The 25,047-nt window shown below is 47.6% G+C and overlaps 1 long non-coding RNA gene across 1 annotated transcript; it reads right to left on the reverse strand.

Moving 5' to 3' along the window:
* Window positions 1–10,378: 10,378 nt before the first annotated feature.
* On the reverse strand, window positions 10,379–13,257 carry LOC122240213. The gene is made up of 3 exons (XR_006219596.1): window positions 12,903–13,257; window positions 11,445–11,533; window positions 10,379–10,566 (listed from the first exon to the last, which is right to left on the reverse strand). It is a non-coding gene; the product is annotated as an uncharacterized LOC122240213 (long non-coding RNA).
* Between the last annotated feature and the right edge of the window lie 11,790 nt (window positions 13,258–25,047).

The raw sequence follows: 25,047 nt of genomic DNA on the forward strand, positions 1-25,047 counted from the left end.
TTCTTTTTCTCTTCTTTCTTTCTTTCTTTCTTTTTTTTTTTTTTTTTTGGTAGCAGCACTCGCCAGTGACTCAAGTGTGTTTAGCCTTAAGTGAAACTCTTCATTTTTCAAATTGCATATGCTTGTGTCATAGAAGTCTCTGGAAAGAACTTCACCAGATCTCGAGTCCACACACGTTTAGACTTGGCCCATGAAAGCTTTCTTTGTTTTATCCTTTGGCCTATATGCTTTGCTTTACGTTTGCTCTCAGGATCAGAAAGGGTATACTTTCAAAAATTGCTTCCCATCCGCATTGTTATCAACATTTAAAACGTTTTAAACGGAATTCCTTGATGAGATGGGACTCTGCCACACCGATCAGTAATAAGCCCAGGATCGCGACGTTTCCGTGTTCCTCTCGGAATGAAATAGGATTTGCGGCAAGAAGAAAGAAATCACCACCTGAAATACCGGGGGTGGAGGAACAAGGTACATTTCTTAACGGTGGTGAATTGCAGAATTAGAATTTTAGGGGCCTTCGCTCCCCTTCCCACCCACACGCCCAGGATGTGGGGCTAAGTCTCAAGAAAAACAACTCCATGCCTGGAGTTTCACAGCAAACAATGCCTGCCCCGCGGTCTCCTGATTACTTTTGTCTTTTCCTAAATCTAATCCCGCGATAAACCTTGTTTCCTACACTTGACGTGCGCCTCTTTCACTAACCCCAAATCCATCAGACGCATTGTGGTTGGCTCATTGTGAACAAACAGAGCTGACAGTTTCCTTCCTCAAAGTAAACAGTACTGGTACTTAGCCACAGTTCAAAGGGTTTATCACCCCGATGTGGCTGTGCTTTTAGGTGGCCTAGTCGGGTCAGCTTTAACTTCTAATTACATTGCTTTCCTTCCCTGCCAGCATTCCCAATTTTTACTGGTACAGAAATACTGTGTGATTACTCAACCAGTGGCCTATTTCCACAGGCCCCTCTTCTCTTTTCTCCCGTTCCGTAAAATCGTCATTAGCCCCCATCCCTGTTTAATTTTGTTGCCGTTTACGAACACGGCGTTGCACAGCAAAGGGACGCCCGGCCCCCTTTGTGCCATTTCTGTGTTAGATTTCTCTCAGCTTTGACTCTGGATCAATTGCTAGGAAGCCGGTCAGCCCCGTATTTTCTTTGGCCTCGCCCCTCCTCGTTCTCATCGTCGGTTCGCTGGAGGAAAGATCAAGAAGTGTGGGGGGCTCCTCTTGCAACATGGAAGCCTTGCAGGTGTGTGATGTCATGCCAAGTGCCTGGAAGAACACACTCTGGGAAAACAACGCCGGGCCATCCAGCAGGATTCCCCGACTGCCAAAGGAGGACCCGTTCTCAGGCTTTCCAGAAGACAAACCATTCATATTTCCTATTGTTTCTTCAGGCACTTGCTTCCTTCTGTTTATTCCAGTTTTTGTAAACCAATGAGTCATGTCGCTTGCTTCTGAGTCCAAGTGACTTCCCTCCTGGGGGTCATTCCAGAACGAGCCCCAGCAGAGGTCTGAGCGGCAGCCGGGACGGGAGTTTTGGTTGGGGTTGTGTTCTATTGGTTGGGCTCTGTTTTATAATTTCTTATAGGAAAGTGTCCGAAGGAAAGACCTCCAAGTGCCCTTTTTGCTTCTGTGGTAGCAAACTACTCAGACCTACTGAACCAAATCCCCTGTTGGCTCTCGACTCTAAGCAACATGTCTGGGGCCTCATTAACTGATCATTAGTTTACATTGCTGGGGGATTTTCCTAACACGACACCCGTTATGACAAACGGCCCTTAAGCATTCTTTAGGTAAGTGCCGTAAACAGGCAGGAGGGTGGGGGGTGTTCTTTAGGAGGGGTCCACAGGGAGTGTGCCTCCCAGGAGTCCCCAGTGTCCAGGATGCCCGGATGCCCCCATTCCTGAGAGGCAGCGGATTTGAGCAAAGGATCCCGCTGACAGAGTGGCTAAGGAGCTGGAGGACCTCCAGCTGTCCCCAAGCCTGTCTAAAGCAGCAGGTGGAAGAGAAGGAGAAGATGGGCGTTTTATACGCGGTGTAATGTGTATAAATAGGAGACATGTGTCACTTTCGGAAAGATAGGGTTTTCATTTGTTTTTACAAATATTTAAAAAAAAATTTTTTTTAGTGTTTTTAATTTATTTTTGAGACAGAGAGAGACAGAGCATGAGCAGGGGAGGGGCAGAGAGAGAGGGAGACACAGAATCCGAAGCAGGCTCCAGGCTCTGAGCGGTCAGCACAGAGCCCGACACGGGGCTCGAACTCATGAAACGTGAGATCATGACCTGAGCTGAAGTCGGATGCTTAACCGACTGAGCCACCCAGGCGCCCATGTTTTTTAAAGATACAAAGGATTTATCCAGATTTACACTGAACCTACCAAGAGCAACGTGAAACTGTTCCTTTATCTTGTCTCTTGATGGGAGGGGGCTTTGAGACGGAGTTCAGAAGACGTTTGAGCGGCTACTTTTGTTTTGGGCCCTTCCATTTCAATCCCTCACCTGCTTCCTTTTCTCCGCATTACGCCCCACCCCACCCCACCCACTCCACCAATATCACATCTTATCTGGGCAAAGGGATTCTGCAAAGCCTTTTCTATTTTAACATTAGGAAATCTGGGTTGTGGACCTATCTCCGACACTACCTTTGGGAAAACCACATGACTTTGTATGCTGTAATATCTCCCTTCTGCGAAGTTGGGGGGCAGGCGACAGAGAGCAGCAAAGAGAGGGTGTTTTAGGTAGAGGACTTTGAATGAAGGCTCTGAACAGAGAGGCATTCTGAGCGTTCATGGACACAAAGGAGGGCCTCCGTGCCTGGAGCTTGGGTGGGGTGGGGTGGGCCATGAGGCAAGGTTGAAGCCTCCAAAGGAGGTGGAAACCAGATCAGGAGCTACTTATATGAATATTTTAAGGATTTCGCTAGTAACCCAACAAAAATGAGGAACCAGTGAATCCTCTTAATTAGGGAATTAAACAACAGCATAACGCTGGCCTCTTCTCAACCCGTTGGCACCCCAGGCGCTGGACTCAGGTGTAAAATTGTGGACCTCACGGGCCTAATTCGAGTTTTTTAGATTGAGGGATAAATATGCTATCAGTTTTTGAAAAAAAATTGTTAAAAAAAGGACATTTACAAAAACAACAGAAAAGTCTATCGTCGTCGTCACCATCATCACCATCATCATTATCTCTCCTCCTTTCATCTAAAAAAAAAAAAAGGCGGGGGACACTTTAACAACAACAGAAAAGAAAATAAAGGAAGGACAATTTCAGAATAATGGAAATTGTTTAGATTTAATTCATATGCTTTTATGAAGAAAAATGACATTGTTGTGACTATCATTATTCTGTCTGAGACCCGTGAACACTTCTTCACCACCCAGCACTTGTCAGAGTCCTGACATTTCGAAACTGTTGGTCAAGGTAAGCACCATCATTGATTGGATGGCAAAGAGAGACACTGGGCTCATGGACGGGCTTGATGGAGGAAGAGATATTATGTTGGGTTTGGGGGCAGTTAGGGATGAAGGAGAGGGTAACGGGTATGAAAGTCCCTAAGCATGTTTGCAACATAGGAGACACCCAATAAACGTCAGAGGACACTTTAGTTGAATTTGGTAATAATGACAGCCAGTCTTTATATAATGAAAGTTTCATAACCATTGTTTTATCGATTACCACTCTAGAGGTAGCGAAAAGAGATATTAATTTTCCTCTTTTATGCTCCCCAAATCAGAAAAATGTAAATTACATATAAGTTTCCCATTATGTTTCTGTTGGACAGTGTTGTTCCAGACCCTGCCGGAAATGTTTCTTTCCCAGGAATACGATTGTGTTTTAGGGTGTGTTTGCATATGAGGTAGAAAAGCTCTGTAACCATGGGCCACACCACAAGTACCTTCAAATCCTTCGAAGCGATGTGAGGCAGCGCACCTAACACGTTTTGTCAATGAAATTGAAATGAAACGATCGTGTCTTAATTATGCACAGATTCTCTCTTGCCAGCATTTGTTGAAACAACAGGAAGAAAAAGAAGGAAATAAGATCACGACGTTAAAAAGCGAAATGGAAGAATTACGACATCATCGGTGTTTTCACCACCGTGTTTGGAACTGAGGATGGTGGAGAGGGTGACAGATGAGATTCGGGTCTTTTAATGTGGGACCGTCAGTTGGTACTGTATTCTAATTAGTTCTCCATGTCCCAGACCCCGGCTGGAAATTAGTACATTTCTTTTGTGACCTTTAAATTTGATGCATAACAAATGACTTTGTCAATTCAAAAAAAAAAAAAAGAAAAGAAGTTGACATAGGCATTCGTCCCTCTATCTAATTTATCATGGCGTTGGCAATAAGTAACCCATCCATTTAATTGTTTGTTCATTAAGAACCCTCTAGAAACTCTATGCAAGTTTATCTGTTTTTACAGAGTATCCATATGCAGAAACTCCCCGTCCAATTTCCTGCTCCCTGTGAGCCTCCAGGGAAAGGCAGGGGGCTTCGAGGGGCCAGGTGAGACCCCCCCCCCGCCGGCTCCTCAGAGGTCAGCCCTAGGTCAGGGCGGCTCCTCAGGGGCGGGGGTTCCTTTCGGGCCCCTTTTTCCAGGGCGTGCTCGTCTGTGGTCACGTGACTGGGGTGCGGCAGGTCGTGGGCCAGGAGGGGGCCCCTCGTCGCGCGCTCCCGCCTCTCCCGCTGTGCTGGCCTTGGCCTCACAGCCACGCAGCCGTCTCCTGGATCACCTGGTGAGCTGCCCGGTCCCCAGGTAGGCGACCTGCCCGGTGCCCTGGGCCTTCTCAACCCCCCTGCGGGAGAGTGTGGCCCTGCTGCTGGGGCTGCACGAGTGAGGCCGGGGCCACCACGCCCGAGTGCACGTGGTGCGCTGGCCCAGGGCCACCGCGTGGTGCACAAGGCTCTCCAGGTTTTCCGGCACGGCAGCCAGGATCCCGGGGTCGTGGGTGGGTGGGTCGTGCTCCAGCAGGGAGCGGACCGCCTCCTAGCGGTGACGCAGACGGGGAGAGCCAGGAGCTGGTGGCCCCGCCCCGTCCCACGCACAGGGTCGCCCCCAGCCCTGGGCAGCTCCCGAGCTTGCAGGACAAAAGCCGTTCCTTGGGGCAGCCCCAAGCAGCCCGCTCATGGCAGTGCCCGGACGTGCGTGAGCGGGGTGAGGGGGGGAGAAAGGGAGCGGGGGCTGGGAGGGAAGGCCCGGATGATATTCCCAAGTGCTCTGGCCCCGGGTCTGAGTTGTGTCCTGTGCAATCTCAGTCACGCAGTGGATGTGTCCCTGGCCCCGCTCCGTCCTGTAGAAGCGCTGGCAGTGGTGGCACCAAGTGGGAACAGTTTTTGGCAAGTCGAGGACTGAGCTCTGGCACCTTTGGGATCTTGCTGGAATATCCGGATGCGGGTGCGGCAGGGCGCTGGGTCGCAGTCTCCTGAGACAGCGTCGGGAGCTGTCCCCCCCCCTCCCCCCCCTCCCCGTCCTAACGCAGGGCCTGGGGGGAGGTCTTTGCAGATTCTGCTCACCTGGGGCTGCAGAAGGTCCCCCCCCCAGCCCGAGTGCACAGGGACATGCCAGTGCACGAGGCTGTGAGCCTGCAGGGCCCCCATCCACCTGCTCCGGGATGGCCTTGGACGTGGTAAGCACAACCTCACAGCACTGCCCCAGTCACTGGCCATGCCTGCCCACCTGTGGCACTGCAGGGACTTCAAGGGGAAGCCAATGCCACGCGGTAGCCATCATCATAGCGCGGGGGCTAAAAGTTGTGGCGCTCCCCAGGGTGGCCCCAGGGCATGGTGCCTGCACAGTACCTGGGACATTCAGGAAAACAAGGCCGTGGAGGGATGCCTGGGTGGCTCAGTCGGTTGAGTGTCTGACTTCAGCTGAGGTCATGATCTCCTGGTTCATGAGTTTGGGCCCCACATCCAGCTCGGGCTGTCCCTGCAGAGCTCCCTTCCCATCCTCCGTCCCCCTCTCTCTCTGCCCCTCCCCCACTTGTGTGCTCTCAAAAGTAAATAAACATTAAAAAAAAAAAAAAAAAGGAAAACAATACACTGGGGTTTCACCTCTTAGGCACCGAATTCTTCTGAAAGACTCCAGAGGCAAAGAATAAGCCACAGACCTTCACTTTGTTTTGATGTGCGGATTCTGGTTAGAAGAGGATTAAAAACCAAGTTCTTGATGAAACTTTGAAATTCTAGAGTTTTGTTTTTTAATTTTTTTTTTTTTTTTTTTGATGTTTACTTATTTTTGAGAGAGAGAGACAGAGCACGAGCAGGGGAGGGGCAGAGAGAGAGGGAGACACAGAACCCGAGGCAGACTCCGGGCTCTGAGCTGTCAGCACAGAGCCCGACGTGGGGCTCGAACCCCCCAACCGTGAGATCATGACCTGAGCCGAGTGAGCCGCCCAGGCGCCCCTGAAATTCTAAAAGCTTTAAGTAATATGGGCGTTTTTACTTCTTTGCTAAACTTTTTATACTAAGGTAATACAGCTTCTGGCCCTGATCAGCAAGTTTATCTGAAGGGTGTTTAGCCCAGCCAGCAGGACGCCTCCACATGTGGGTCCCCCCTCCCACTGCCAACCTTGCACGCAGCACCGTGATGGGCTTTTTACCTCTGCTGAGTCAAGAGGGTTTACAGCAGGGCCCCAGTAGTTCCTGATCTGCATTTTACATCCCCCGAAAAGTCAGGAGCTGAAGAAGCAACGAGTCAAGGGTCCCGGTCAAATAGAAGCGTAAATGTCAACCACCCACACCATGCCTCTCGAGCTCACTCCCTCGATGGAGGTCTTCCTGGGGGCTGCCTCCTTGAGGCACTAAATCCAGGGGGCTCTTTCCACCGTTACTTGACTTCCTTCTTGTGTTTGACACTGTTTTCCTTGGGACCTTTTCCTCTCATCTCTGTATGCTTCCTCTTGGTTTCCTCTCTAGTTGCTTTCGACTTGCCATCCCCACGAGTTGGTGTTGTGTGGGGACCACGGCGTGGTCTCTTCTTACGGTACGTACTTCCCAGGTGAGCTTTCACAAGGAGTAGATGCATCCAGCTGCCTATTTTTTTTTTTAAGTTTTTAAATGTTTGTTTATTTTTGAGAGAGAGAGCAAGTGGGGGAGGGGCAGAGAGAGGCAGGGAGACACAGAATCCGAAGCAGGCTCCAGGCTCTGAGCCATAAGCACAGAGCCCGAAGCGGGGCTCGAACTCACAAACTGCAGTATCATGGCCCCTGAGCCAAAGTCGGACGCTTAACTGAGCCACCCAGGGGCCCCCAGCTGCCTATTTCTACCCTAGAGCCCTCTCCTGAGACCCAGCCAACTGTATGCTCTGGGACAATTGAGGCGGTCAGACTGAAGTCCTCGTCTTTCCATTTGTTCCTTGGTGAATGGCAATGTGATCCGGCCACCTGCCAGGCAGAACTCTGGGAGTCATTCTTAACTTCTCCTTTATTGTCCACATTCCTTCAGTCAGCCAGTCCTGACAATTCCAGTCCCCTCAAAACTTCCTGAACTACTGAGAAAACGCCTAACGGAATTGACCTGTGTTATTCTCATTCAGGGGACTAAAATCATGGTGTATGTTACAATTTTTGAGTGGGCACGAGACCTCTTCCTGCACGTATTTCAACTTCACCCCGCACTTCCCAGCCCTTGCCTCCAGTCACGCTGTGGTCAGAGTGTCGTTCCTGAAACTGAAATTTGATTACGTTGTCCCACCGTGTAAAGTCTTACCATTTTCTGGGGCTACTCTAGCCTCTAACGGGTCCTTCCTGAGCGGCCCGGCCTTGTTCTCCCCTTTGAGCACCCCAACTCTCCCGCACTCTGTGAGTGACGTGGTGCTCTCATTCCAAACTCCTCTCGTCTCTGGCCTTCCAGAGTGTCTCCCCCTGGTAGCCCCACGTGAGTAACCCCTAGTCATCCTTAAAATCCACCTCAGGAGGCACTGTCTCTAGGAAGTTGTCCCTGACCCGCCTGTCCCTCGTCTGTGTTCTCTCTCTCCACACACCCTGACCCGAGTTTGTCTTGACCGATGAGAACTATCTGTCAGGCTGCTCGATCCGTGAGCCCACTGGGCAGTCCTTGTATCTTCCGCGCCATCATGGCAATGGAAGACAGGCAACAAGTAGGCAAGCGATTTTGCTGAAGGAGTCGGCGGTGTCCTCTGTCCTGTGCAGATTTACGGTTACACGGAAATGGAGTGGAGACGAGATAAGAGATGTGAGAAAATTAACCCAGTCTCCCTCTTGTGCACCGAGTAGAGATGTGAGCAGGGCTCTCTGTTGTGTTCTGCAAAATCCCTTAAGAGCGGCATCCAGCCCTGGGTTCCTCGGTGTCTAGAGGGTACGTAAGGGGAATGATTCGGACTGAGCAGTCATCCTGCATTACTCTGTCTGCGTGGAATGAAGGTCCGGTCATCTCTGGGACTCTGGAGTCCGCTCCAGGCCGAATTCACTTTCTCAACTTTGTCCTGATATAACCCCTTTCCTCCAGGACTCACTTGTGATCAGCCTAGGAATGGGGTTCAGGAATGCCCACACCTACTCAGCTGTCTTTCCCTAGCAGGTCCGTCCAGGTTCGGAACGTGTGTGTGTGTGTGTGTGTGTGTGTGTGTTTACGTGGGAAGAACAGAGACAAGCGAGAGAGATGGGGGAGACAGAGAGAGACAGGAGGTGGGAGGAGAGAGGAAGTTGTGGGGGAGAGGAGGGAGACAGACAGGGAGGCGACTGACCATGTCTTCCACTCTCCACCTCCCGAGTGCTAATTAAATACCAGGCGCTCTGCTAAGCCCTTTATATGCATCCTGTTATTGAACATACACTATTTAATCATATCCATCGCCCGTATGAACTCCTCACGAAGTTGGAGACCCAGGTTTAGAACACCGAGATCGTTCGCTCGGACACACGGCTAGCACAGCACAGCGTGGCACCGAAACACGGGTCCTTCTTGGCTCTACGAGTCTCCCTAATTTGTGCGCGTTTTTACGTTTAACTGCCCGTAAAACTCCGACTTGAAAATGATTGCTTATGGATGCTATTTTCTGCTGTTTCCTTTTTTCTCCCCGCGTTGACCTGGAAATAGATGGTGGAACCAAAGACCCGCACGATGTGTGGCCGCAGAATAGATCAATGTCTCCGATTTCATACCGGGAAGCTGCGTGCTGCCTCTGAGCCGGGCCTGACTCACTCTCATCAGTAAACTCAACAAAAACAGAGACCAGGTACTTCATTTATTTATCGTTTGCTCCGTACCACACCTGATGAACACACGTTGACTCTCAACAAGGCATTTATGCCATTAATTCGGAACCGAGATGATATCGCCCTGATCTGTCTTTTTCTGAACTTGTCTGGTCTGCTCCCATCCGTGCTGGACCTTATGTTCTCATTCCTTTTACCTTATTGAGACTGTGTGATAGAAATGTGCTTTGGAGGCAATTAAAATTGGTTAAAAAAAAAATGTGGACTTGGGTCCCTTGCTTTGCTACTGTAGGTGTCCAACGGGGCAGGAATGCGTGGAAGGGCTTGGTGGGGGAAGGGTTGGGGAAGGGGGGGTTTGCAGACCTAGGCATGGGGGGGGTCACTTGGCTGTGGCTGGAACTCCTTTGTCTGGGACTGTGGAGGAGGTAAATTCCAGTGGTCCCTGAATGAATTATAGGGCTGCTGAGCCATCCAGTCTCCTCAGGATAATGTGTGGCTTTTGCTCCATAGTCTCGGGGGCAGTGACCAACTTCGCTCTTTTGTGCTCCTTTAGGCCTCTGGTTAGGAGTAAATAACCTGCTTAGCCACTGAACCCTCGGGTGGAAAAAAAGGACCCTCTGAGGACATTCTGAATGACTGAGCTATTTGCTGGAGCCTAAGAGGAGTGAAAATCTGCCCCTCATCCTTGCAAATTTGTTTTTGTTTCTTTTGAATTTTGAGCGACTGGAATCTCCTGCTCTAAACATATTTTGTTATGTAAATGCACCGTCAGCCCCCACCCCACATGCCCCTTCCAATCCCCTCCAAGATTCCTTAATTACAGAGCAGGTGAAAGGTACTTAGAAAGGCCTAAAGGAATTGGCCTGTATCACCTTGTTCAGGGGGTGAAATCTTGGTACGCATTATAATTTTGGAGCACAAAGTGGGCGCGCTTTTATGCCTCAGTGTTTGGGAAAGTCCCCTTTGGATTTTCTGGTTGCGTGTCTCCATCGCCCCTTATTTTGGCTGAGTGCTAGCTCCCCTGGGAAAGGCAGCACGCTAGCTGCTGAGGGGGGTGGGGAGAACGAAATGAAGACACAAAGACTCCTGGCCCCGAGGAGTTTTCAGACTCTGAGGAGCCAAGCTGTTTACCCCCACAGCCTCTGGACCACTCAAAGACAGGGTCTGTGTTTATGCAACCTTGGCTTCCCAGCTCCTCCCAGCACCTGGTACCTGTTAGGCATTTCAGGGCCCAGTGTTTGGATGAAGAAATGGCATCCCAAGGTGGAGAGAAGTCATCTGTCTCGGTGCCCAAGGAGGGATGACTTCTAGAGATGCTCCGAGAAGGAAGCGGTCCCTGTGGGGTGACTGGAGAAGGCCTCCCCAGTACTTGAGCTCGTTCTTGCAAAAGGAAAAGATTAAAGGAGTAATGTGGGAGGGCCCGTTCCCTGGGGCTGGGAAATGGTGGGTGAGTTGGTCTCAATCTACCAGTCTGGGCTTCAGAGACTTTGTGCTGGAGAGAGGGCCCTAAAAACACTGGAAGCATGCCGAATACTAAGTGCCCTTGGCTGGGGGGGGAGTTGTAATGATTACTTTTTTCTTTCTGTTGAAGGTCAACTGTGGGATGAGATCAATTAATATCGCCATTCTTCCGTACTACATGGAGCTGGTAGGATTCTAGGTCTGGTTGAAGGGTGCAGAGTACACACATGATCTAATAGTGGTCACGGCTGTTACCAGAGAGAATAGAGACCCGTGCCCCGGGGGTCACAACCGGGGATGTGAACGGCCATGTCTTTGTCTCGAAGGATGGTGTGTGTTCATTCCTTTGAAATGTTTTAGTACATATTTCAGCATATTCCCTTCTGCTTTGACTTCTTGTTGGTTGTTTTGTTGTCGTTGAATGGTTAACTCAGCTGAGGAGTTCATTTGGTGTGTTTGCAATAGGATGTGGGTATTTTCCACATCCTTAAGTTGTGAAACTATCTTGGAGCAGTATTCGCCTCCCGTCTAAAATGTGTGAATTTGCAACGCAGGGAGAGGTAAATGTGAACGGCAAACCCGTCTCTTCCTAGTGCCCAGTGGAACCCTAGGGCTGACACGAGATGCTCTTGGGACTTGAAATCTCATGGTCCCCTCCTGCTCCCTTGACAATGAGGCTATTTATTTGTCAATAAAATAGACAAATGCAGATGACGAACCGAAGTCCAGATCGATAGGAAGTGCCAAGTGAACCCCTGCTTCCAGGGAGCTTATAATTAATTGGGGACGCAACGTACCTGATCTGCACAAGGGGGAAACCCACATTTCTAATGGAACGGTACACAAATCCACACCAATCCGGAAGACACAGGCGAAGCCATCATTTCTGAAGGAACACAGAGAAAAGGAGACAAAACATACGCTCAAGGGAAAAACATCCCGAACATAAAATGGCTTTGAGTGGATGCATTTTTGTGAGTACGACGGGAGACCGAAAGGGTTCTGACTCAGAGTGGAAAATGAATAATTTTTGTATGAGTGAGGATAAGTTACAGCCACATAACCAGACAGGGCCCTGAGCTATCGGGAGGACAGGAAGTAGGTTGTATTCTTTGCCCTGCATAACCTCCTGTGCAGAAACACGGAGGGATTTGCGCGAAGCTTTTCTTTTCCATTTTGTTGGCCGTGTTAGATGAATCAGTCATGCCAACCTTTAAAAGTTCGGGAGAAAAAGACTTGAAGAGAGAACAGTGGCATCTCTAAGCTCCGCTGAAGCCTGCTGGATTAGAAGAGCTTCAATGATAATAGTGTTTCTTATTTTGATTCCTTGACACCTTGCAAGGAGCTCAAAGCCTTTTAGAGACACTATAGTGCCTATATGTGGACTGCCCAGTTAGACCTTCTGGAGCCGCAGGCAGCTGGGCTTTCCTTGGCCATCCAGGAGGGCACGTGCACTCCATCAAAAGGCCGGAGAGGGGTGGGCGTTGGGAAGTGGAAAGATGCGGGGTGTGGGATGGAGTTGGTCCTTAGGGATTCCTTGGGCTTTCGGCTCGGGTGGTTCCCTCTTTCCTTGTCCATCCCTGCCCTGTCCTTTAAAGAATATCCGAACTCAATTTATTTTCTGTGCCGGGGATTCTGAACTTTTGGTGAGCAACAGAATTCATTTAAACAAGGTGAAAAAAGAAGTTAACAGGGGAAGTACTCCGTATTTTTAAATTTCTGAATGCTCCTGGCCTCCTGAGGAAACTTCCAAAAGCTTTAAAGAAACCCCAGTGATATTAAAATGCAGAAGACTGCTCCCTCTTTTTTTTTTTTTTTTTTCCACTGGGCATGCGAGATTTCAAATTCCTTCTTGGAGTATGGAAAAGTTGGCTGGTTTCAGCTTGTCCCTCCAGGAAACGCAATTAAATTGCACTAGGCAGGGTTTTTTTTTTTTTTTTTTTCCATTTTGTCGGCAGGTTCATTTATGGGTTAGTAGTGGAGACGCTGGCCTTACAGGAATAGGGTCCTAGAAAAAACTTTTGCTTCATTTGAAGTTAACTTTTTCAAAAAAATGACATTCTTTTTTCTGTGTGACGTTACCTTTCCCCTCTCTACTGTATTTTTCAAATTTTTACTTTCACTTGGAATCTACCTTTCGAACTACATCAGTTTCCCTTGGCCACCTGTGGTCTGGACCAGTTTTGTGGCTGGGATGTCAGTCTGGTCACCTTTGCAGTGTGAACTATTTGCACAGAATAAAACAAGCCTCTTACCTTCCTTTACATCCTGTTGGGAGAAGATTAATTTTGTATATGCCTGTCAAAAACGGAACCTGTTCTCTTTCTTATCCTGCCAACAGGGAACGAACTGTCCCGTGCAAGGAGAGGGAACGTTTACTCCTTCAAAAAAGCAGTGATGACCTGTCTAATGAGCTTGTTCTAATCTGGGCCAAATGACGCCTCCCTGTCCCCTTCTCTTAGTTTCCATCTTTTATCCTGTCTTCCTCTCTCAAAACAATTGTTCTCCAAACTCCTCAAGAGTTGACGGGGGCAGGAATTGTCTTCTGGGCATGAGTCATGCAGACAGATATGTAATAGAGTAATCAAGAGTATAAATTCTGGAGTCAGAACGCCTTCAATTCTGGTTCCACAACTTGCCAGCTGTGTGACTTTGAACTGGCGATTTAACTTCTCTGAGCCCGTTTCCTCTTCTGCCAAATGGGGATACGTAGGACCCAGGTCCCTGGAACGGTTAAATGAGGTGTGGGGTGAAAAGCTTAGCAAAATGGCCTCAAACATGGTCAACATTGCGATCATCAATATTAGTCTGAAGGGCACTGGTCCCATCAGATACTCTGGAAAAGGAAGCCATGGCAGCTCAGGTAGGGAAATGGTGTATTTGGAGCCACATCTTGATGATTCATAATGACATTAGCATAATAAAGGCTCTGAGAAGAATAGTTAAGCAAAATATTTAGTTTGAGCCCATGTTTACTCAATTTATTTGTCTCTGTAAACTCTCTTTCCTCTTCTTGAACGTTCCTTGGAACACACTCAGAGAAATGTTAAGCCGGTGTGATTTTAATTTTTTTTTTTTTTTGACAGAGAGTGCAAGGGAGGGGCAGAGGGAGAGGGAGAGAGAGAGAGAGAGTGAGGCCTTAAGCAGGCCCCACGCCCAGCGCAGAACCTGACTCTGGGCTCCATCGCATGACCACGAGCTCATGACCTGAGCCAAAATCAAGAGTCCGATGCTTAACCAACTGAGCCACCCAGGGGCCCCAAGCTGGTGTGATTTTTAAACCGCCCCCTTCCCAATCATTACAGCAGTTTGTGTTAACCCTCCATGGAACTGATGCTACAGATGTGCAAGAGATAAATTCCACAATTTGCCCAAAAATGTATGTCAACTGGAGAAACACGAGGGAACGTGTGTGGAAGGCCACCCGGTGATGCGAGCTGTTAATTGATCCAAAATGTTTGAACCTTTTTCCTCTTCTTTGTAAAATGATCAGCGTATTATAGGCCACATAACGCCTAAAGTGGAGAGCTGATTCTTCCCCAGTCTTTGCACATCGATCTGATCAAGTCTAACGCTTTGGAAATAAAAATGTAAACGATAGAAATGAGGCGGCCTTCTGGAAGACACACGGTTATTTAGATAGCCTAGAGAGCTAACTGGATATGTGGACCTCTTTGTTAATCCTGTGCACTGACCAGGTGAAAACGTGACCAAGCATCATAGTTGTTACAAGAAGGAAATCATTGTTCCCTACGGGTCAAGCAATCTGATGTGACAGACACAGTATAGAGCTGCAGAAGCACGGTGATGCCTTCCTGCTGGGTCTTAGTTTTCAAATCCAGTTTCTTGGGGGCGGTGGGCTGAAGCAGAAAGCAATTCCAGAAACGATCTGAAGTTAGGAATCTTCTTTATCTGCAAAGGTTTAGGACAAGGGCTGTGAGCCCTGAACCAAGGTGTGTGGCCGAACAGCAAGCGTAGGGTCAGGGTGAGCTGCAGAGAGGGACTGGGCACGAATGCCATCATGTGTGTCCCCGGGAAGGAGCGTCCCAAAGGGGACCTCTGTCCCAGGCTCGCCTCTGAGTCACCACAGAGCAAAGTGTATGCTCCCGTTTGGGGACCTAGACTTTCTGGGACAGTCCTAATCTTAATCCAAATATCGCACTCCATTGTCTCTCTATACACGTCCACTTGAATATATTAGGATCACATCCTGATCTTAAATCAAGGCCACGGTCACTCATACCACCGCCCCCCACCCACCAAGGGCCAGCAAAGCCGGCCCTGCAACTCTCCAGCTGTGTAGCCTCAGGCACTTATTTCCCTTCTGAGCTTAGTTTTGCTTATTTAGAATCCGAGGGCTTGGCATGGATTATTTCTGGGCTCTCTTCTAGAACAAGGATTCTGGTGCTGTATGACTTGATGCAAAGGTTATGCCTCTGTCTTCAGGAATTGTTACCGTTCGTTAAGTACCCACCATTTTCCCTGAGGTGAGTTTTTTAAAGTGTTCATTTATTTTTAGAGAGCGAGTGCAAGCGAGGGAGGGATAGAGAGAGAGAGACAGGATCCTAAGGATCCGAAGGATCTGCGCTGAGCGCAGAGCCCAATGTGGGGCTCGAACCCACGAACCGTGAGATCATGACCTGAGCCAAAGTCGCCTGCTTCACCGACCGAGCCACCCAGGCCGCTCCCCGAGGTGATTTTTAATTTGCAGAATGGCATGTATTAATTTGGAGCTCAAAACCCCACCCCTAACCATGATAGCTGCCACTAACCAGCTGGGTGATTTTTAACAATTTATGCTCCGAAGTAACTGTAGTAATTATTCCCTCCCTAGTCAACAGCACAGTTGGTAATAAAAATGCCAACTATTTAACAACCCACCAGGTACTTTTTCTAAGCTGCCCTAAAGGCAGACACAGCCAAATGCTATCAGTTCATTTATTTATTTGTTTAAGTAAGCTGTTCGCCCAGCATGGGGTTCGAACTCGTAACCCCAAGATCAAGAGTCGCATGCTTTACCGGCTGAGCCAGTCAGGCAGCCCCGAAAGCCATCAGTTTAGATCTTCCGTCTAAAACCCAGATCTAACCCCGGATCCCGGCGCTAGAGCAGAACACAAGTTTGTGTGTGGCCGCAGGGGACAGGGCGGGAGGGTGCCGTCTTTTATCAAAACGGGGCCAAATCTTGGGAGATAATATAACCACGAGCTTTGTTTCCCCCCCCTTCTCTGCCCCTGTGATGTTTTATTTGTCCTGCAGTCCCGCAGATAAGTGCCAGGCAAAGCCTCATGTAAATGAAGACTGTGTGTTCCTTCAGGGGAGGCTGAGTTTAGCAACAGAATCCCGAGGCCAAAACAGGCCTCCTGGAGCCATTGTTGGTGGGTTTTGGCAGATTCTGTGGGAGGGACACCTCAGCCCCGATGGTCCCAAGAGGTGAATGCCTGCAGGTGTTTGTTTTCTCACGCAAGAAGAGGGGGGATTTCTTACCTCTGCTCTAACAGTGCTTATTGAGTTGAATATGTCATTTCCCGGGTCTAAAATCTGGGTAGAACAGGTCTTCTATGCGAGATGGTTCTAAGGGGATGAGACAGCTGTGCTGGAAGTACGTGGACATTTGCTGGATGGAGGATTTACCCAACTGTTTTCTCTTGTTTTTAATTGAGATACAGACATATCACATCGTCTTAGTTTCAGGCGTACAACGTAATGATTGGATATTTGTTTTGTTTTGTTTTTAATTTTTTTAATGTTTTTATTTATTTTTGAGACAGAGAGAGACAGAACATGAGCAGGGGAGGGGCAGAAAGAGAGGGAGACACAGGATCTGAAGCAGGCTCCAGGCTCCGAGCTGGCAGCACAGAGCCCGACGCGGGGCTCGAACTCACGGACCGCGAGATCATGACCTGAGCCGAAGTCGGACGCCCAACCGACTGAGCCACCCAGGCGCCCCATGATTGGATATTTGTATATATTGCAAAGCGATAACTCACAAAGTCTAGTCACTGCTAACATTTTTTTTTAAGCCAACGCTTTCTAAGATATTAAAGTTATTCTCAGGGCCCCTGGGTGGCTCAGTCGGTTAAGCGTCTGACTCTTGATCTCAGTTCAGGTCACGATCTCAGGGTTCGTGGGATCAAGCCCCGCGTCAGGCTCTGCGCTGACAATGTGGAGCCTGCTTGGGATTCTCTCTCTCCCTCTCTGCCCCTCCCCTACTTGCACTCTCTCTCTCTCTCTCTCTCTCTCTCTCTCTCTCTCAAAATACACATTAAAAACAGGCAAGTTATTCTAATTAGAAAAATACGTGAATTTTTGTCATATCCCCCCCCAAAAAAAAGTTTTAGTGTAGAATAACATAAAATAATTGTTGAATCGTTGTTGAAGAATGAATGAAGAAATTAGTGAATAAAAGGAATGGATGAATGAATACCTGTGGAATGAGAGAAGTCTTGCAAACGGTGGTCCAGAGGCGTTGATTTTGTCCTGATCCTCTTTGTTGTAGCGTCTGACCCGTTTCTACTGTATTCACGCCACTGATGACGGTACGCTTTAACCTCTGACCAACCTGGGGCAATACAGGATCTCCTACTCACTTGGCCCATGTTCACACCGATGCTTGTAAAACACAGGCCAGGATGGAACAGAAGAGATACAAGTGGGGGCATGCTTTATTTCCTTCAGGCTTCCTGGCATGACTTTCCCTGGGTCCTGGCCTGATTTTCCTTTATCCCTGGTCATGCAGTTCCATAAGTTTGCTCATAATTGCATTCAGAAGATTTCTCCTGTACTCCGAGAGCCCATTACTACGTGTCCAGTTCTTCTCCCAATAGGAGTGTTCAACCAGTCACCAGTGGAGAAGTAGAATTTCAGTTCAGGGGTTGAATTTAACTGCCTATCTGTCTTGAAATTCTCATCTGACTTAGGAAATGACTCCCGTGACTCCTATGGTATGAAAGATACTAAGAAAGAACAAAAATCTCCTAAATGAGATCATGTGCTCAGGATACCTACATGTCTTGAAAGAGCAGCTGATCCAGATTGTGGACTAAAGCTTTTGGAGTATAGGAATTGGGCCCCATAGTAGGTGCTGAGTTAACACTTTTGTATCAATGAATAAACGATAACATTTTAGATAACTCCTTCCTTTGGTGTTTTAACCGGCCATCCCGACTCCTTAATATTTAAACATTTAAAGAATTTAAGATTTATTTTGATTTTTGTGGCCCCTGGGTGGCCACAAACATTAACAAACATTAAATAAACTTAAAAACAAACATTAAACAAATTTAAAAACTTGAGAATAATAAAAACAGTCATTGGTGCATGGAGATTCTCCTTTTCTTCTTCTTTAGAAGACCTTTTTCCTCTTATTCATCTGGAAAATTCCAAACTGTCTTTCATAGCTAGCTCATCACATTCTCTCATCACAGAGTGTCTAGTGCTGTCACTGTGTCACTCCCAGCACTGGGTGTAATTTAAAGAATTTTTAAAATTCACTTTGTTGATGATGATGATAATGGTGGTGGTGATGATTATTAATTTTACTCCTGTGATTTTGTCATCTAAACCATTGGCTATGTAGAGAGCCTCGTTCAGAAATGGTTGCGGTGAAAAACTATTGCCGATCCATTTCTGGCAATGAATGTTTATCTCTACGAACACTCTAAATTTTGCTAAGTTTTGTTCTTATATCCTTGATTATTTTGAGTGGAGGCTGTGTTGCTGTGCCCATTATTATTTTAAACATTATTATAAAGGTTTTAAACATTATTTTTAAAAGCCTACCGTATGACTCTTGGGGGACGATGTTCTATTATTCTTTCTCGAGAATTTATTTAAAAAGAACGCGTGGATTAAGGTTAAGAAATGGGATCCTGGGTGACAGCAAAGGCGGGACCTAGGAATTTACAGTTTGTAATTATGGCTCTTTGTAGACTTTCTGCTCTTATCTTAGATAACCCTCATTGCTCACTTCACGTCCTATATCCTTCACAAAGCCTTCTAGCTTGGTGGCTAATATTCCACCAAAATCTGTTGGGCTGTAGAACTGCGTCTGGGAATGTGGCCGCCTCATATGCAACCACGTTGCCCAGGTGCCATTGACGGCCATCTGAGTTCCTCCCGGTGGAATATAATGGGAAGTACACAGCTCTGAGACCTAAGCCTTAGAATGTGTGCTCTTTCTACTCTTTTCCCTTTGAACTACAGCACTGATTAGCTCATGACCAGCTTTGACCACTCAAATGAAGACACTCCCCTCCAGCAGGGCAGAGAAACAACGGGGAAGGAACCTGGGGCCGCGAGGGGCCGCGAGGCCGCGAGGGGCCGCGAGTTCACCTACCCGGGCGCCGGGCTGTCACATGAGGGAGATAGAAGCCTCTCGGTTATTGGAACCGCCGCGTGACTGATTTTTTTGGTCCAGAGTAGCTAAGCCTTTCATTCTATCTGTATAAACATTGGTATTTGAAGCGCAATGCTATTGCAACAAAAATCTAAAATATGTGTCATTGAATGCGGTGGTGGTTGAACAGATAGTGTAGGGTGGAAAGCTTTGTTCTAGCATGTGAGTCTTTTATATGAACGAATCCATGTTTTAATCTTAATTTTGATCAGTGTTTGCCTCTGTTGAACTTCTGTAGTACTTTTGATTTGAATCTTACTTAGTTCCTTATGTGATTAGTCAGCATGTTGAAGGAGTACTCAGTGTGCCCTAATAAGAACCGTTTGCATACTGTTTTATAGTCTACAAGGTGTTTGTACGTTTCTTTTTAAAATTTTTTAACGTTTATTTATTTTGTGCGTGCGCGTGCGCGAGAGAGAGGAAGACAGAGAGTGAGAGAGCCCAAGAAGGGGAGAGGCAGGTGGAGAAGGGAGGGACAGAATCCCAAGCAGGCTCTGCACTGTCAGCACAGCCCAATGTGGGGCTTGGTCCCATGAACTGTGAGATCGTGGCCTGAGCTGAAATCAAGAGTCAGATGTTTAACTGACTGAGCCACCCAGGTGTCTCAAAGCGCTTTCGTATATCTCAGTTCATTTAATCTTCTCAAAAATAACGAGATGTTGGGATTTATTCATCTAGTCAACATTTATTGGGTGTCTTTTATATGCCAGCCAATGGGCTGAGTTTGCAGGTAACTTATCAGACTGGGGCTTTTGTCTTAAACCTGATTTCACTTAAGGACAAATTAGAAAGACAAACAGGAGTCTCGGGTGAAAACAACAATCACGATACAATCATAAACAATCATGTCTACTTTTGCATCTACTGTCTCGGACCCAGCATCTACCTATTGGACTGGAACTTCTCAGTTCAAATGGTAAAATATCCAAAATTCCTCGAGGTTTGTGAAGTGTATTTATAAAGTAATTCAGTTGATCATAATTTTTATTTATATATTTCCATCCGTTACTTGTAATCACGAAGTAAAGAACAAATTATATTGATTGCATCCAGTGGGGCTGTAAGTCAGTCTGTCGATAGTGAGTTCGTTAGATTCTTAGAGCATAGGAAGTGAGTGCTTTTGGTGGTAGAATGTCGTAGACCAGTACAAACTTGAGACGGCCTGGAAACAGCCCTTGAACCATAGTCGTGTTACGTTGTTTCTTAGAGTACCTCATCTAGCACTTTTTTTCTTTTATCATGTTATGACTCAAAGGCTGATGGATGATTTGATTTCTTCAGGGGTCACCTTGCTAAGACAAAGAAGCAGTGGCTTGATGACAGGCAGTGAGGGTGATAGCAAAATAAAATACATGACAGAGGAGGAAGAATCACCCTGGGGGGACGAGGGCGGGTGGGCATTGGAGGAAAAGAGCATGATGGGGGCCTGAGCGGGGAAAAGGATAATTAGAAGGACTTGGGGCTTGTGGGAAAATGGAACAAAACAAAACAAAACACAACAGAAACAGGAGAAGAGTTAGTGACCGTAGCTTTAGCCCAACTTAAATCGTGTGGAAAGCAGAATGAGAACAAAATGAGAGATTCTTTTTGGTCTAGGAGCCTTTTAGATGGTAGATGGAGGCTGTCAGCACAGAGCCCGACATGGGGCTCGAGCACACAAGCCTTGAGATCATAGCCTGAGCCGAAGTTGGACGCTTAATCGACTGAGCTGCCCAGGTGCCCGGAGATACTGAGATTTAAAAGACAGGCGGTTGGGGACGCCTGGGTGGCTCGGTTGAGCATCCGACTCTTGGTCTCTGCTCAAATCATGATCTCAGGGTTGTGAGTTTAAGCTCTGAGCTGGGTGTGCAGCCTACTTAAAAAAGAAAAAAAAAAAAGTCAGGGAATTTATTCCTGACATATCCATTGAATTCCTTCTATGTGCAAACCCTAGAAAGGCAGTGATGATGTAAAGAAAGGCACTATGGTGGAGATCAACGCATAGTGGGGACCCCGACGTCCTGTATCTCCCCTTTGCCTGGAGGAAACAGTGGCCGGAGGAAGCGTGCTGCCTTCTCCTACTTCGGGAGCAGAATAGATTCAGCATGAAAGGATTAAAGGCTGGACACCGTCAGTGTCCAACCTCTCTCACGTGCAGTCCCCCGCTGAAGAGGGGACCAAGGTGCACCCAGCGCTGGGTTTGAGATCGCGGAAACCGAAGCAGTCGCCTGAGACATCTGCCTCCCTCTGTCAGCTCAGCACAAAGGGCCCTTGAGCGTGAAGGCTTGGGCTTGACTTCTCTCCACAAAGCGTCCCCCAGATCATCACTATGGTTTCAATTGGTTTTGAAGTGTCACTGAAAGAATTCTTTTGTTTTACTTTAGGCCGGCCGGTTTGCACTGTAACTATATCTGCTTTTCTACATCTCTGGTTGACACGGGGTTGACCTCTGCTTACCTCATTCTGGCTAAAAAGAAACATATCTAGTACCATCCACCTTTGTGATAAGAGCAAGAGAAAACAAACAGTGGGAAGACCCTTTAGAAGCGGATGACCTAGCATTAGCTGCGCGAGCTGCGCTGCTGGACAAGAGCCCAGGGACAGCCACTGTAGGTTTGTCACCAGAAGGGAGGATACAGTGTTTGAGCTCAGGGGTTGAGAACTTTGTTCTGAGCAGAGTTCCAGGCTTATCCTGACAGTGGCTTGCCATGTGTGGTAAGTTCAACGAATACATAAGGTGAAATGTAATTTCTTAGCCTATGATTCAGTTTCCAACCATAATCTCCATGTCCAGTCGAGGACCAGTGGCCTCAGGCAGATAGGTCACGTCATCAGAAAGAAGTCTCCAGGGATATCCAGTCAACAGTTCTCTCTTCCCCCTGGAATGATTAACCTTCTTCTCCACCCCCATCTTCCCTCTCTTAGTTTGACACAAACTACCCCGAAGGCCACCAAAGCCCTCTAGGTTGTTCTAGGAATAGGATTTTGGGCCACCTTGGTGATGTGAGGCTAAAATACAGTGCCGGCCAAATATCAGGCGCCTGGCATATTTTTGAGGAGCGCTAATGACTGATGTTTTTCCTTGTCTCTCAGTTGCACAAATACCATTGTCTTCAGTCAGGGAGAAGAGGAGATAAAGAAGCAACTTTGAGTTTAGGAACTAAATCCTATTTAATTTACGTAATTGTTTTAACATATATGTCATAATGAATTAACTGACACACTGACGGAGTTGAAAGACTTTTGAAGATGGTTCTAGGTCTCGAAAGCCAAGTCTGAGGATTAGTGAATGCGTTGGAGGAAATAACGGTCGAGGAAGGAAATTAGAAATGACTGCAAATACACAGAAGGGGGCTCTAGAAACACAGATTTCTGAAAGTAGGTGAAATCCAAGGATTTCGAGGAGCAGAAAACCTCCACGAGGGCAGTCTTCCAGATGTCATTTCCATTTCATACCTTCACTCCTGTGCTCTCTTCCTTGCGAGCCAACTTTCTTAGGTGATGTCACCCAGGCGCCCAGCTTCCAGATGCCGATGACTTCATCCCTTCATCACCAGCTTTGGCCTCTCCTCCATCCACCAGGCTTCTTCAGCCACTTTCTGATGGTTCTCCTTGGGTAGCTAATAGGCGTCTCAAAATTAGCATTTAGAAAATGTATCTTCTCGGTTCCACCTTCCCTGAAAACGTCTCTACCCCTTTCCTTCAGTGGACCTGCTACCATTTTTTTTTTTTTTTTACCATATCAACGGTCCTGTCTTTAAAGGCGATGCCTGCTTCCAATTTACCAGCAAGTGTGTTGGCCCAAGTTTTAAAATGTCCATCCATTTCTTCCACACTTTCCTTCTATCACTCTAATCCGAGTGTATGAGATGTTGCCTTACTAAGGCATTCATTTCCCCCACTTCTGTCCACTTTTCAGTCTCAGTCATTCCCACGTAACAGGGAAATGACTCTAAAACACTGGGGCTCCTGTGGGGCTCAGTCAGTTAAGGGTCCATCTGTTGGTTTCGGCTCGGGTCGTGATCTCACAGTTCATGACATTGAGCCCCACGTTGGGCTCTGTGCTGACGGTGTGGAGCCTGCTCGGGATTCTCTCTCTCTCTCTCTCTCTCTCTCTCTCCCTCTCTCTCTGCCCCTCCTTGACTTGTGCACACACACACTTTGTCTCTCTACCTCTCTCTAATTGACCCCCCCCCCACCATAAATCAGATTCCATCATTCCTGTTTGAAACCCACTCAAGATACCGAGCACAATGACTGTGTGCTTGGGATAAATCTCCAAACTCAAACGATGGCCTATGAGCCACTACTGTGATTCAGTCACCGCTTCATCCTCACGTCCTAGCACCACTGGTCACTTCTTAGACTGCTGCATTAGTTAGCTCATTCAGCAGATACTTATTGGAACGCTTTCTGTGTGCTCAGAGCCTTTCCCAGGCGCCCGGGATGGACCAGAGAACAAAGCACAAAAAAATTCCTGCGCCCTCACAGTTGCCATTCGGCGAGGGGAGGCGGACGCTAAGGTATACACACAAAAAGTCAAGCTAGGAAGTGACAAGCGCCCTGGAAAACAAAAAGCTGGATAGGGCAACGGAAGGCTCAGGGGTGTTCTGGTAGGCTAGAGGTCAAAGGTGAAACGCGAGCAGAGAGTTGAAATAGGTGAGGGAAATACCCAAAGCACGTATTTGGGAGAAGTGTTCTGGGAGGAACAGTATCCAGAATAAAGGTCCTAATGTAGCAGTGTGTGTGTGTTGTGTTCTGGCATCTGCAAAAAGGCCCGTGGTCCGGGGGGTTCGGTAGGATTTGCTTCACATTTATTAAGCATCCCTCTGGCTGCTGCGTTGAGAATAGACTGTCGAGGGGCAAGGATTGGTGTCAGGAAGAGCTCTGGAGATACTGCAACGATAGGCCATGCCGAGGGTGAAGAAGGTAGGCCCCAAGATGGCCTCCCTTAGTTAAGTACTTAAGGAGAGACTCACCGAGAGCCGTGTAAGTGACCCCGAGACTGAGTGCCTCTTTGAATTTTGCACGTGCAGACCTTCCTCGGCCTCATTCTAGCTGTTTGCCAGAATGTGGGGTGTTCACACGGGAGGCGGTGAGAAAAGATCACATTCTAAGCTTCTTGGGAAGGTTAAGTCACAGTTTCTCGCCTAATTACATGAGGTGGGGGAGAGAAGGGGAAGGGTATCTCCCAGGGTTTTGGCGGGAGTAAGGACGGAGTTGCCGGGATTTGGGGTGGAGATGCCTACAGGACCCCACCAAGAAAAAAACTGTGTTACCAGCACAGTACTTCATCCAGGGTTCCAAAATGAATCCCGGAACATTCTGTAGGAACCCGAGGCAGTCAGTATTCAGTCTGAGAGCGTCGCCAGGAGCAAGAATCCAGTACTTGATTAACTCCTTAAGAAAACGAAAGTCTAGCTTCGGATATTACCTATAATAAACATTATTATGAACATTAAAAGATAGCAATCTTACATGGAATTATAGGAATTAAGAAAAGGTGAGGTACGTATTCATATGCTTGGGAGATACGAGGCACTCAGATGTTACCTCAGTGCTGCTCAAATTGACTCAAAAGATTCCAAGTGTTCTCAGTTGTATGAAGGAGTTTCCCCAAAATACAAATCCCCAAAGTATGTAATTCATTTCAGTTCTGTTAAAGGAGATGCCTTTTGAGTTGACGACAGGGTTTTTAGCTGCGAATGAAAGATGCTCAGCTAAACAGATTTGGACAAGGAGGAAACTATCTTATATGAGAAGAGATGCCATTTACGGTGAAGGTATGGTTTAGGTGATAAATTCTTCGGGGACCCAGTGTCTTTCCACGTTTTTATTCCACTGAACCCAGTGTGCCGACTTCGTCTTTGGGTGCCGCATCTCCTGGTCCCAGGATAGGGACCCCGTGGTTCTACGGATCCCATCTACACGTAGCCTGAGGCACGCCAGGGGGGAAGACCTCTCCCGAAAAGCTCCTGTCAGACTTGGTGTTGTGTCTCTTGGCCGGAGTTTCATGACATGGCTGA

Source organism: Panthera tigris, chromosome B4, assembly GCF_018350195.1.
Source record: "Panthera tigris isolate Pti1 chromosome B4, P.tigris_Pti1_mat1.1, whole genome shotgun sequence".
In the NCBI taxonomy this organism is placed as follows: domain Eukaryota; kingdom Metazoa; phylum Chordata; class Mammalia; order Carnivora; family Felidae; genus Panthera; species Panthera tigris.